Source organism: Haematobia irritans, chromosome 1, assembly GCF_050003625.1.
Source record: "Haematobia irritans isolate KBUSLIRL chromosome 1, ASM5000362v1, whole genome shotgun sequence".
Taxonomy (NCBI): Eukaryota; Metazoa; Arthropoda; class Insecta; order Diptera; family Muscidae; genus Haematobia; species Haematobia irritans.
The window spans coordinates 107,603,585-107,618,878 of record NC_134397.1 but is presented as its reverse complement, the minus strand read 5'-3'; the positions used below and the strand labels follow the sequence as shown (position 1 = coordinate 107,618,878).

The window sequence follows — 15,294 nt, the reverse complement described above, 5'->3', positions numbered from 1 at the left end:
GTCGTATAAATGTTATATTTATGAGAATTTATAAGTGTTTCATAAAATTAATAAACATCTAAACAATCGTGTTTTACTTGACCACAATGATTCTTTTACAACTATCTTAAAATGCACTTTGTCTGATTGTTTGAAGGGGCTCTTATTGGCGTCCTTCCAAATGTATCCAGAAGGGCTCCTAATTATTGCACTCATGCGATACTTTTTTGTAGTAACTTGGCGTGGTACAACTTCTCAATAGTGACGGCGCTTTTCCGAGGAGTTTTGGATATCGTATACGACTGTTTTCGACGTAGTGGTTATTCTCAGAAGCGCCCCCAAATTCAAAAAATGTTGGCAGGGTAATGGTAGTAATATTTCCAAAAAAAAAAAATCAATTGTATCATCCTATATATAAAGTATAATCGTGGCTATATAACCACGAGGCTTTCAATTGTAATCCTGAATAGATTGAATAACAGAACAAGTAAAATTAAAATGAAATTAATTCGCAAAAAAAAAGAATCCATAATACCATTAATTACTGCAAAGGAAAGGATGAACATTAAACAAGTAATGTTGAATATACATGTATTCATATAGATATATATTCCATATAGGGATCAAGAAAATCAGCCAAAACCATTTACCATTCAACAATATATTCTAATAGTGCAAACACCCCTCTCTATTAGTGGAATTATTCCCTGCCAGCATTTCAAAGTTCCATTTCATCCTCATCGCTACCACAGACTCGTAAATGTCACCACAACCATCGCGAACTGTGATGGGGGAAGCATATCAAAAAGTACAAAATGTACATGAAAGTATTTTGCCATCACTACTGTTAGAAGAGCCATTTTATTTTTTGTGAAACGCCAAGCGCAACCAGCTTGTTATATTTTATTTAAATAAAAAAGAAAATAAAGTTCTGAAAACATAGATATTACGCTTAAAATTGTGAAAGGTATATGGTGAACAATTTTCGACTTTCCAAATAGAATAAAGTGATCGTTTTTCAAATATTTTTCCAGGCACGCTGTCTCCATCGAAAATAAACAAACTGGCTGATAGACGCTGCAATATGTAACTTGCTACTTAAAACTCAACATCATTCTTTTATTAATGCAAAAAATTATGTTAAATAAACCGAAAAATCTTATATTTATAAGAAATTATAAATGTTTAATCAAATCAATAAACATCTACACAATCGTGTTTTACTTGACCACAATGATTCTTCTACAATTACCTTAAAATACACTTTTTCTGATAGTTTGCAGGGGTTCTTATTGGCGTCCTTCGAAATTGATCTAAATAGGCACCTAATAATTGCACTGATGAGAAACTTTTTCGTAGTAACTTGACGTGGTACAACTTCTCAATAGCGACGGCGCTTTTCCGACGAGTTTTTGATGTCGTATATGATTGTTTTCGACGTAGTGGGGATTCTCAGAAGCGCCCCCAAATTCAAAAAATGTTGGCAGGGTTGCCATCTCCTGGTTTTACCGACTTATTTTCAACGTGGTTTATACAGTCCAGCCAGAGGCAATATTTCAGGGTTAGATGGCACTGTGACACTGTATACCACCACAAGATGTCATAGGCAGCGTGGGCATTTGAAGATTGAACCGGCAATAGAGAACGCCAGTAATAATTGTGTATGAAAGCAGAAGAAAGGCGTAGCATATGTTAAGGAGTACCGGTGAGATCTTTACAGTTTGGTTGTCTGTGTTTAACGTATTTGTGTTTCTACTAACATTTAAAAAACAAAATCACTTGGTATCCTTGAGTATGGAAATTAATGTCTCAAATACTCCATACATCGAGGATGCCACATAAAAAAGGAGAAAGAAAAAACTATTAAATTAATTAAACTTATTATACAGAAACCTACATGAACATAGCTCGATGTTAATCTAAAAACAAGAAAGAAATATACATAAGAATAGAATAAAACAAAATGTACAAATACATGTAAAATCTTTATCCCGAAAAAGTCTATATTACAGCAAACGGAAAAATTACATAAGCATATAATTATTATTACAATAGAAAAACAAAATCCTGAAAAAGATAACAAATCGAAGTTAAAAAAGAAGACAACAACGAAAATTGGGCTGAAAGTTTAAAGCATCATATATGCAAATGTAAAAATATCAAAATTAAGCCAAAAATTGTATTAACTTTTATCCTTTTTTTGTTAGTTACTTTTCAAACTAATTTTAGTTAAATACTCGAATAAATATTTAAAAATTTTAAAACTAACAAATCAATTTATATTTAATTAATTTAGTCTTAATCCATTCACTAAGAAATTTGCAAAAATAAACATATTAATAAAAAAGAATTATATCGATTACATAAATAAATACCAATAAAAATAAATATGAAGAAATAAAACTATATAAAATTTATTTAAAAAAAAAAATAATAAAAATAAAATCACAAATACAATTGAACCACAACAAATAATTCTAATTGTATTAAAACTTAAATTAAAACATACAGATAAATATAGAATTTAAATAAAATAAATAAATAATAAATACTATATAAACATATAATCAATCAAATTTCGAACAAAAGAGTTTCGTAAGAAAGTAAATATGAAAATAAATAAAATAAAAAGAAATTTCAAATGAAAAATATTAATAAAATAAAATAATACAAAAATACTAAAATTCTAATATTAAACAATTAAATGACATGAATGCGATAATACAATTTTAATATTAGATAATACAATAATGAATTATATTAAACTAAAAGAAATATATATACAAGAAAATTAGAAATAAAATTACAAAACTCCATATATATATGTATTACATAATATATAATACTCAAGAAAAAATTTAATTAAGCAAAATTTTAAAATGAAACGGTTTAAATGAATAAAATATTTAACATCATAAAATTTTAAATAGTGTATTAACATTATCCAAAAAAAAATATAATATTATGTCCCAATTAATTAAATAAATAAACAAGAATATTAAGTAAATATTTTTTATTTAATTTTTTTAATATCAAATACACATTAAAATCGATATTCCTATTATTTAAACTTGTAAGATATAAATCTTCTCTGATTATAACTTGCACATTATATTTCGACAAGATTTAAACATTTTTTTTACCACTCCCTTGTTATACTAAATAAAATTAAAAATAAATTATTCAATTTTATGAATATTAAAAAAAAAAAATTATTATATATCAATATATTACATTAAAGTATAGGAATATTTTTTATAATAATTTATATTTTGTAAAAGGATACATAATATTGAACAGTTATCATTATCTTCAAAAGTTTATCCTATAGAGAAATATTATTATAAAATTAAAACAAATTCTTATTAAATAAATGTTTATTGTAACGTGAAAGAAATAACAAGCCAATATGTTCTAATTTTCTAACAAGTGCTGAAAATGTAGTGGACACTTAGAGAAAAAAAGGATCATTCATGTTAGGGGCATTTTTTCGAAAACTTTCAGGCTCAGCCTGACGAGACAATAACATCTGTCTCGAAAAACAAGCCGAAATTCAGAATCGAATTAAAAATGTAACGGCGAGAGTATTTTGAATTTTACGCTTCATTTCCGGCTTCATCTTATTTCTAACTTAACGGTCAGTTCAAGTTCAAGTTTGAATTTTATGGTACGCGAAATTAAAAATGTGATGCCTCCGCGGAAGAAGAACTCCCCCATCCGGCGAGCTAAGTCGCAGCCGCGAATAGCGTACCAATTCCGCGAATTCCACATAGAGGCCTATCACAATTTGGCGCCCAACGTGGGGCTTCATTTATGGACCAATATCCAAGTTATAGGACTATTATCTCATTTTGGAGCCCATCAAATCCACCCACTAAAGTTTTGTTTTTCTAATAGACCAAACCTCAATAGAGAATGTGATTCGAGATCTGTATCCCGGAAGGCGTTTCAATGTCATGTCGCGTTGTAACGATCTCCATTCTATTCAAAAATTGAGCTAATTTTCAATTTTAATTTCATAGACACCAATACAAAAAACAAATTTACAAGGCTACATAGCTAAATACTTATTAGTTTTTGCATTGAAACCCAATGAAAATATTAAATTGAAATAAATACTTATTTACTTTATTCTATCTTTCTGAGTAAAATTAGAAATCTCTCAAAAAAAAAACATTGTTCATTTATAAGCCTTTCACCTTTGAAAGAAAAACATCTTGTTTTAAATTCGATTGAATTTTCTTTATGCTTTATTATTAAAACAAAAACAAAAGATACATTTTTGTTACAATATTAAATTCATTTTTTTTAATTTCTAAATGGTTATTAGAAAATCTAAATCTCCATGAACTTCTAAGAATATTTGTAAAAAAATTTCGGCTTATCCTTATCTCTCAAGTTCTACTACAAACTCAGCAGATTATCAAACTGAAAATAAAAAAAAAAAATAATAATTCTTATTATTACTAATCCTATAGTTGCTAAAAATACTAGAACTAATATTTGTTTAAAACTATTTGTAGTATTTGTTTTTATACTAAAATTATTTGTTTAATACAATTTATTTTCACATATATGTTTATATTTTAAGTCTCACCGATACACTAGTACAGATTAGTCTCATTTTTAAGAAAATATTTTTGATATTTTTTTTATTACAATATATCCATATATTTTCAAAAAAAAAAAAAAAACCAAATGAAAATGTTGCAGGCATTCAACATTTATAATTAAGATTTTCACATTTCTCAATCTGCATTTTAACCTATAGAAGAAATATTAATTATATGAAAAGTATTTTGAAACTATTTTTCTTATATCTCACCTTTAGTGTACGTTAAATGTTTATAGCCTTTTTGAAGATACATTTGAAATTGTGCCCAAGCGTCCAAATTGCATATTTCCTTCCTTAGACAAGAAGCATTTTTTTTGTAAATGATAGCCATCATCCAAACATTCGACAATATAGCATTGTACGTCATTTCACAAAACTCACATACATATAACGACATTGGATTCCAAACGCCTATTTGTCGTGTTACCTGTTTGTCAGTAGAAATCATATATGCGCATTGAAGACCTATAAACAGAAAGTGAATGATTTTAGTTATTGATAATAATAGACGAAAAAGAAAACCTGAAAAGAAAGAAAATATTAGTGAATTGAAACATGACAAATTTCAAATTAAACTTATCCTTAATATTCTCCAATTCAGTTGCCAGTACATGTTTCGAACGGAATTTTGTAGTGTGGATGAATGAATGAATTTGCGAATATTCCTTTATGGGGTATTTACAATTGATGCCACTGTATACTTAAAGGGTCACTCATTTGAATGCATAAATATCCGGGAATCCCATTTACTCAATTATATATGAACGGAGCGACAAAAATCATTCATTTATATATAACAGCTTAGTGAAGCATTTTCTCAATAACTTCATAAACCAGACCATTGCATCCATTTCACATCTGGAAGGAAAATACAAGAGAAGTAAAGGAAAAAAATAATTTTGGAATTATCTTCAATACCTTACATATTTTCTTATTTGTGTTGTGCAATTAATTTATGGATATTTATGTAGTTAAATGGATGTCGAATACCTTTATTGAAGCTATTTATACGGCATGTATGGTTTATGCTCTCAAGCAGTTAATTCGACCGAGAAATCCATTTTCAAGTTGATGTGGGCTTTCCGCATATAAACTTTTACATAAGTCATCATCGTATATCATTAAATCCTTCAAACAGAGGCAATGTACATAAATCTAGAGTTGACATACACAACTCATACCTGAGAATCCAATTGGAGACAAAACTGTTCAACTCATTCTTTTAATTAGGAAATATTTTACTGACCATCACATCAATATTGTAGGCCACCTGTCTGTCTATATCCAATATGATGTAGTTATTCCCACATACACTTCAGGTTATGTTGTTATTTAGTACTTGATGACGCATTGCAGCGAACACAATTTCACAGGAAAAAGAAAATGGAATATGACAATCATCCATTGTAAACCAGGCCTACAAAACACCAAGGTGAAGAGATTAATTAGTACAGTATTATATTGGACATTTTTTTTACGTACCTGTATTTGCTTATGATTTCCGCTTCGAAAGAAAATCCTTATAGATTTTCTCATTTATATACAGGAAGGGCTGGATATCATGTTCCAAAGTATTTGTCTACTTTCATGCAATCCGCAGACAGAGACATGTTATGGACTCAAATGCTGGTTATATATTTGTTTGTTTTTGCATCATTCAGAGTAGACTACCATTCCATTTATTTTTGCTACTTCTCTGCCATATAGGCTTGCATTCATCCCGAATAACTGCGAACATACGTGGATTGAACATATTCTTTCACAGCTCCGCTTATTATTTCACTATGACCACATATTGAATGGCATCCTTTTTTTATTTGTTGTCGCCGGTGGTATCAATTGCTTTCCCTGGCGATAAAAGGCTATTTTTTTTTGAAGGGAAAAGACAATGCTGAAGAGAATATATTTTATAACATTTATTTTTGGAAAATTATGATTTGTGAACACTAACTTATAATTTTTGTGATATGCGGCAAATCTTCAGTCTAATCAACTATTAGTATGCATAAATTTCTATCAACGATTCACACTATAGAAACTTATAATTTCTCTTTCACAGAAATATTATGGCCGGACATACGTGTTGTAAATAGTAAGTAAGTAAGTAAGTAAATTTATTTGAGACTTTTTTCTTTTCGATTACAATGTTGATTTGTGTTTATCGATAATTTTATGGAAAACTTAGAACTATATCTGTCTTGTTCTAATACACAATATATGGGGTAAAATAGCAACATGCTTTTATGAATGTATCGATTGTGCGTAAATTGCACATAACATGAATGGAAATAAGGCTTGCTCCTTGCCTTTACTGTTGCTTACAGAGCGTGAGTGTCTGTGAAAATAAATAAATAATTTAATAATATCTACAACTACATAACGCTTAGGAACGATATAACAAAAATTGTATGTTAGCAACGAAAGCTAGCATAATCGCTAATTATAGTATAGTGGTAAGTATGTTTACATTAATATCACAGTTTGATCGAATATGCTGTTTGCATTTTATAGGTACATTGGTAGTAAAAAATAAGTGTATAGATCAATTGCTTTTCAATACGATTATGTTTATACAAAATTATTTGTAAATATTAGATAATTGTGTAAGTGTAGTAATTATTTATAATTATACTGTTTTATCCTCTATGAGTTCCAGGATAAGATTTCTGGTAGAATTGTGGTAAGATGTCGTTGGCTGATTCATTGTCAAGTGTTTCGTTAATGATGGCAACAGGTGAAAGGTAAGTTGAATCAAACCAATGTAAATTTTGTTCTATATTAAAAATTGTTGTCAGCAGATCGTTTTCGTGTGTGGCTAACCTCTCGATGAATGATAGCTGGAGTTTGAAGGCGTATCTGCAGAGTGGTTCAATCCCTGATAATTCGTAGATGTGGGAATTGGAGAATTTCTTTTCGCGGTTTTGATAGTGTTTGTTCACGCATTTTCTCAGGACTTTGCGTTCGAGGATTTCCAATTCATTGGCCACTGTTGGTGATATAGTGAACCAGATTGGAAATCCGTATAATAACATCGGTCTTATAGCCACCTTATAGAGCAACAGTTTTGTTTTTTGAGGTAAGTGTTTGTTACTCAATATAAAAGAAAAGGACCCAAGTAAACGTTTTGTCTTTTGCAGTGTCGATCTAGCGTGATCGTTAAATTTGAGCAGCGTGTTGAAAGTGACGCCTAGGTATTTTATGCTCGTCTTAAAGGGTATTTCAACATCATTTAGAGCGAGTTTAAGAATTTTACTCTCAGGGACTACAAACCTGGGGCATTTTCCAGAAGCATTTCTTATGCATATTGCTTCGGATTTTGAAGCATTTATTGTTATACCCCATCTTTGGTAGTAGTCGTTGATGAGGTTAAGGTGTCTGGCTGCTTTTTTAAGTGCATCTGCTGGAGAAATACTATGGGCATAAATTAAGCAATCATCTGCATATAAAATTGCTTGAGAACCATTATGGACATGTGGAAAGTCATTTAGGAAGATATTGAACAGGTATGGTGCCAGGACGCTACCTTGTGGTACCCCACTATTTACTTCGCCGTAGTTAGAGGAAGCTCCTTGGATGTCAACAGTGAATTTTCGGTTTGTGAAATAACTGGTGAGTATTTTCACAATGTACGGGTCAGTTTCCAGTTCAGCAAGTTTGTATAGAATACCCATGTGACATACTGAATCGAATGCTTTTTGAATGTCCAATGCAATGGCAACAGTGCAGTTCTGCATCCTCAGGTTTGATGTTATGTCATTGTGGAATTTCAACAGGGTGTGTTGAGTGGAATGACTTTTTTTGAATCCAAATTGGAAGCATGGTATGGGGTCAATGATGAAATCATTTACGATTTTTTCCTTTAGAATATGTTCAAAAAGTTTCCCTATGTTGGATAGAAGTGATATTGGACGGAAATCAGCCGGATCAACGCTAGTAGGTTTTTTTTTTAAGGGCAATACTTTTGCCACTTTCCAGGCCGAAGGAAAGTATCCATTATTTATACAGTGGTTAAATATACAGGTTAATAATTTTATCGTAGTACTTGGAAATTTTTTAATGATAAAATTGGAAATTCCATCTATGCCACTTGATTTTTTATTATTTATACGCTGGATAATACTTGCGATAAGTATTGTATTTGTAAAATGAAGATTATCAGCGTTTTGAAATGCGTTGAAGTCTTCGTTAAATGAGTATATGTGAGAAGCTGAAGCTCCGATGTAAGCGGGTACTTTTGTGTTGAAATCCGGTACAGGATGAAGGGGAATTGTACGTTGGAAGACTGTGGAATAATATTGTTGGAAATGATTGGCAATTTCACTACAATTTGTGGAAATGTCATTATTAATAACAATTTGGTTACAAAATGGGGATTTTGTTTTCCCCGTTATCTTATAAATTTCCTTGAAGGCGGACGGACCAGGATTTATATTTTGTAATTTTTGTTTGAATTTTTCAGCCTGTTCAATATTAACTGATTCTTTAATTATTGTTTTCAGGAGTTGAATTTGCTTAGAGAGGATAACATACTCACTACTTCGTCTATTCCCAGTGCGATGGAAAATATTCTTCAATTGCTTTTGCCAGTTGTGTTTTATTTTGTACAGCTTTTTCGTCCTTTCTGACAATGGGAATTTGTTGTTGTCAATTTGGATTTGTTGAGAGTGTGAGTTATGTATCATTTTGAAATTTTCATTAAATTCGTCAATTAAATAATCGATTTCATCATTTCCTATGTTGTCGTTAAGCTGAGGTAGTAGGCGATTTGAAGCTGAATCCATGTCACGGCGAAAATTTTCCCAATTGGTGGATTTGTAAGAAGTAATAGTTGTTGGGGTTCTCAAAATAAGACCAGTATGGTCCAATTTTAAGGTGAGTTTAATTGGAAAGTGATCCGAAAAAGATGGTAATGTTGATATTTGGTAGTTTGTCGCGTTACTATTTATCAGGTTTGAGCTGATTAAAAAATGGTCCAGGAAGGAGGGACCATTGGGGTAAGAAGGCGAAGAATCACAAAGACGGACGATATCCAATGGATGATTTTCTAGCCAGTTAAGAAGAATTTTCCCGTTTGAGTTCTCGAGGGTGTCACCCCATGATGGATTTCTTGAATTGAGGTCTCCTCCAAGTATAAAGCCGTCAAAACTCATAGAGAGTTGAAGTAATTTCTCCAAGTCGGATTCTAAAGTCTGCGATGGGTGATTGCATGGTATATAAACCGATCCAACCAAATATCTTTTCCTGATGTTGTTAGAAAAGAATTCAATTTTGACAAGTGATGTTTTGATTCCAACATCATTTAGGAAAACTCTATCATAATGAGTTGTGTTTTTTAAAACAACAGCGACTCCCACAGGTGAGTTGTCATATATAAAATTATATCCTTCTATTTTTAATCGTCTTTTACGTTTCAGATGGCATTCCTGAATAAGGCCAAAATCTATTCTATTATGGAATAATGTATTTTTAAGATCAATTTGACGACTGGAATCAACTAGTGACCGTACATTAAATGTTAGAAAATTCATAGATCTATGGTCCATAATTAGTTTTTATTTTATTTAGGATGCGAAGGAATTCAGTCTTCGCTTCAGACTTTGGCATTTTGGAATATTCAGAGAGGAATATATTTACCTCTTGTTCGATTGTCAACTCTTCTGGTTCAAGAAAAAAGGCACTCAATTTCATAAATTGTTCGATGACAGACGGTTTTGGTATTGTAACGCTTTGATGTACAGTGTGTGCCTGGAAGAGGTCAGCAAAACTTTGATTTGGAATTATGTTGGAAGTACGTATAGCTTTTTGAACGTTATTTTTGGCAATGGTGCGCTCTTCTGCCGCTTTGGCAATTCTTTGCTTTCTGGCTGCAGCATATTTTTTGTAAGTTGGACAGCCTCGCCAATTAGCGGGATGCCCTTTTTCATTACAGTTATTGCAATACGGTTCCACGTTGTCTTCTCGTTTTCGCTGACATTCGCCAGGATTATGATTTTGGTCGCATTTAACGCACCTATATCCAGAATTACAATTACGTGAGATGTGACCCCATCGTTGACATCTACGACATTGAATTTCTGATCCTTTTTTCTTAGGTTTTTCCCACTCAACAATTTGGTTTTGTAGACCAGTGACTTTAGAAACATCGCTTATGTTCTTTCCTGGGAGAAGTGAGACAAGAAAGAGACCAGTGTCAATATTGTTCTTTAAAGAATTTGCTGTAGTAAATTTTACTACATTTGCTACAGTATCTGGGACGACTGTATCTAATTCAATTTTTATTTGCTCAATTTCAGTGTTTGATGTGAGGCCTCTCAACACCAGTGCGGTTTGTTTCATCTCCTTCGGAGTAAAAGAATAGGAGTGGATGTTTTTTTCTCTTAAAATTGCCATCATTGAAGAGTGGACAGTAGTATCTGCAAAATAAAGTTTGCTTTTATTTTTGTTAATGTTTTTAACTTTAAATGAAAAGGTTGGTATAGTGTTTCGAAGAGTATCGACTAAAGTTTTTATATCAACGTTGTAAATAAAGATGGGTGGACACCATTTTGGTTTTCCCGTGTTGGTACTATTGTCGTTGTTACTTTTTCTTTTTGGTGGGGCTTTTGAACTAGTGCTGGCGCTTTCAATATTAACATCGGCTAATACTTCTAAGATGCCAAACCTGTTTTGATCAGTTGGTTTGTAATTCATTAATTTCTCTGATAAATCAGGAATTACAATGTCTGAAGGGCCTACTGCATTTTCCAGCCGTTGCCTCTTGCGTTCATTTACTTGGGTAATTGGTTGTTCGTTTTTGTTGTTGCTGGCAGCGGCTATTTGTTTATGTTGTTTTGATGTGGGTATTTCTACCTCTATCACGTCACACTCCATGTCGTGAGGAATACGGCCAGGCATATTCTTTGCAGCTTCTGCAGCAGAAATGCCTGGAGCAATTGGTAATAATAAAATTTGCAAATAAAATTAAAAATTTTTTCCGCGAAAAAATAATACGTCTGTTTGTGTTTAATGTTGCCACCTTTTTTCCGTGTTGTAAATATTTATGTTTATATTTTCACTTTGACATTTTACAATGACAAAAAACATGAGGGACCTACACAACAATAGACACGCAGTGGTCACATTTGGCAAACATGGTGCTATTATACTTTTGAGTAAGTTCCCAAATCTTTTCAACTTCACAGGCTTCGTGAAAAGAGTTGGCTTTGTGACGGCCACCTACATCGATATTCTAATTATTCTCATTAATTTTTTTTTGATTGGCAATTCTTCTTTCAATTTTTATTTTGAATTCATTTAAACTGTCAGTTCATGTAATTTCAAAATTAACCAGTCCGAATGCAACTCTGATAGCCAGTGTTGGGAAGGTTATAGGTTCAGTTATGACAGGGATGTTACTAATTTCACGATAAAAGAGAGTCGATTTGAAAGTTGTGATCTGAGAATCGCTCTTTCTTGTTTGAGCTATCATTAGAAACACACGCTGAAATACTAGAGAACTCGGGAAAAACGTGTACCACGAGGAACCTAAATTTGACTGTGACATTTCATAGAAATTTTTGTTAAAAGTGCGGAATAGTAAATGTTTAGAATATTTCGCAACATTAAGAAAAGTTTTTCTTATCAAAAGGTAAGGAGAATAGAAGAAAAGCGTTTTGCATTAATAGTATAATGATGATCTTCGTTTTTATAAGGAATAGATCCATATTTCTTTTCTTATCCTTTCGTTTTATTAATTATGTTAAAGTATATAAACATATTTTATATTGAATAATTAATGGTATTAATATTTCCAAATAAAAAAAATCAATTGTATCATCCTATATATAAAGTATAATCGTGGCTAATAACCACGAGGCTTTCAATTGTAATCCTGAATAGATTGAATAACAGAACAAGTAAAATTAAAATGAAATTAATTCGCAAAAAAAAGAATCCATATTATATGTATTCATATAGATATATATTCCTTATAGGGATCAAGAAAATCAGCCAAAACCATTTACCATTCAACAATAGGGCTGTTTTATTTTTGCACTGATAACCAGTGCTAAAATAAAACGCAAAAATTTTTCAGTTCAAATTTCGATTTTGGTTGGCAACACTTTTACCCCAGCTGTCAAAATGAAGTTTTTTGTTTACAAATAAAAATGGAGGTAGAGACCACCAATTTATAGCAAAAAGTGAAATTAATAACATTAAATATAGATATCAAAAACAAACAAAAAAAATTAGTCTTTCAATTGCCATTCCCGAATTAGTCGTAAAAAGGAATCATACAGAAGAAGGTGAAGCGGCGGTGTGTCCAGCAGGTGATTTGGACTCTGATTATTCGAGTGGTGGTGATTATGAATGGTCCGAAGAATTACAAGATTTAATTCTGTCCTCATTCTATATTGGTTACATTGTAACCCATATTCCTGGTGGTCTATTGGCTGAAAAATTCGGTGGTAAATGGACTTTGGGTATTCTATCGACGGCTATTTTCACTTTGGTACACCAATCGCCATTACCGAAGGGGGTTCCACAGCTCTTATCATTGTTCGCATATTGATGGGGTTGGGCGAAGGTACTACTTTCCCAGCTTTAAGTGTTCTACTATCACAATGGGTCCCTCTAAAAGAACGTGGAAAATTGGGTGCCTTGCTTTTGGGTGGTGGTGGTAGGTACTATATTGGCTAATTCCCTATCCGGAGTACTTTTGGATGCCTATGATTGACCTATTGTATTTTACCTCTTTGGTGGTCTTGGTGTTTTATGGTTCATATTTTTCAGTCTCTTATGCTTTAGTGACCCCGCCTCTCATCCCCTGCCAACATTTTTTGAATTTGGGGGCGCTTCTGAGAATCCCCAGTATGTCGAAAACAATCATATACGATATCAAAAACTCGTCGGAAAAGCGCCGCCACTATTGAGAAGTTGTACCACGCCAAGTTACTACAAAAAGGTTTCGCATGAGTGCAATTATTAGGTGCCTTTATAGATCAATTTAGAACGACGCCAATAAGAGACCCTCCAAACAATCAGAAAAAGCACATTTTAAGATAGTGGTAAAAGAATCATTGTGGTCGAGTAAAACACGTTTGTTTAGATATTTATTAATTTGATTAATCATTTACAAATTCTTAAAAATATAACATTTATACCACTATCACATCACATTTAACATAATTTTTTGCATTAATGATGATGTAGAGTTACAAGTAGCGAGTTACATGTTGCAGCGTCTATCAGCCAGTGTTTTTTTTCCGATGGAGGCAGCGTGTCTGTAAAATATTTGAAAAACAATCACTTTATTCCATTTGGAAAATCAAAAATTGTTCACCACACCTTTCACAATTTTAAGCGTAAAATCTGTTTTCAGAACTTTATTTTCGTTTTTATTTAAATAAAATATAACAAGCTGGTTGCGCTTGGCGTTTCACAAAAAATAAAATGGCTTTTGTAAAAGTAGTGATGGCAAAATACATGTATGAAGTACATTTTGTACTTTATGATACGCTGCCCCCCATCACAGTAGGATGGTTGTAGTGACATTTACGAGAATGTGGTAGCGATGAAGATGAAATGGAACTTTGAAATGCTGGCAGGGTCCCTACATCAAACCCAGCGAACGTGATTACTTGGAAAAAGAAATGGGCTCCATTGTTCGCAATGAAAATCTTCCACCCACACCCTGGAAGGCTATTTTAACTAATTTACCTATGATTGCTCAAATCAGTCTGTGCTCAAATCAGTCATGATTGGGGCTTCTACATTATTGTTATCAATTTACCCAAATATATGTCTGATGTTATGCAATTCTCCATCAAAGCTAATGGCTTGTATTCATGTGGATTTTCTCGATTTCATCTGGTTTCATTGGTGATTGGTTGATGGCCAAAAAGATTTTGAGTATTACAAATACCCGTAAAGTGATGACTGCTGTTGCTGCATTTGGTCCTGCTATTTTCATGGTTGCTGCATCCTATGCTGGTTGTGATCGTGTTGCTGTTGTGGCCTTCATTACAATTTGTAATGTGCTTTCTATGCTGGCATGAAACTTAACCCACTTGATATGAGTCCGAATTATTCGGGTACATTGATGGCCATCACTAATGGTATTGGTGCTATAACTGGTGTAATTACACCATATTTGGTGGGAGTTATGACACCAAATGATACATTACTGGAATGGCGTTTGTTATTCTGGGTGGCTTTTGCTGTTCTCTGTGGTACTGTTGTAGTTTATTGTATTTGGGCTTCGGGAGAAGTTCAACCTTTCAATGATCCACCAGCAGTGAAACATATTGAAAACGAAGAACGTGGCAAAAATAAGGAAAAGAATTAAATTCCACAAGACTGTTTGCAACACGACAACAGAAATGCAGTAAATGGATTTAGTTTTAACCTAAGTCCAAAAATTAAAAATAAAGTTATTTGGTACAGATAACTTGGAGAAACAATAAATCAGGATTAATTTAATGATGTCTTGCTACCAAATGTGTATTTAAAGGAGATAATTGATTTATTCTCAGAAAACAGTGTTTTCACTGTTTTAAGTTTGTTTTTATTTAAAAAGCACAAAACGTTTAATTTTAAAAACAATCGAAGCCTTAAAAATGGTACCATCATTTATTCTATTTTATTAAGCCAACTGCCTAAAAATTTGACAATAACAATTGGAAAATTACCGAGAAGTATTTATTTTTGTCATTACAAGT

At 32.1% G+C, this 15,294-nt stretch overlaps 2 long non-coding RNA genes and 1 pseudogene across 2 annotated transcripts; 2 read left to right on the top strand and 1 right to left on the bottom strand.

Annotated features, from left to right (window-relative positions):
* Positions 1–689: 689 nt before the first annotated feature.
* On the top strand, positions 690–1,083 carry LOC142241053 (uncharacterized). Its single transcript, XR_012723467.1, has 2 exons — positions 690–946; positions 1,014–1,083. It is a non-coding gene; the product is annotated as an uncharacterized LOC142241053 (long non-coding RNA).
* Positions 1,084–12,715: 11,632 nt separating this feature from the next.
* On the top strand, positions 12,716–14,921 carry LOC142230608 (putative inorganic phosphate cotransporter; annotated as a pseudogene).
* Positions 13,629–14,127, bottom strand: LOC142241045 (uncharacterized). Its single transcript, XR_012723465.1, has 2 exons — positions 13,922–14,127; positions 13,629–13,857 (listed from the first exon to the last, which is right to left on the bottom strand). It is a non-coding gene; the product is annotated as an uncharacterized LOC142241045 (long non-coding RNA).
* Positions 14,922–15,294: the final 373 nt, after the last annotated feature.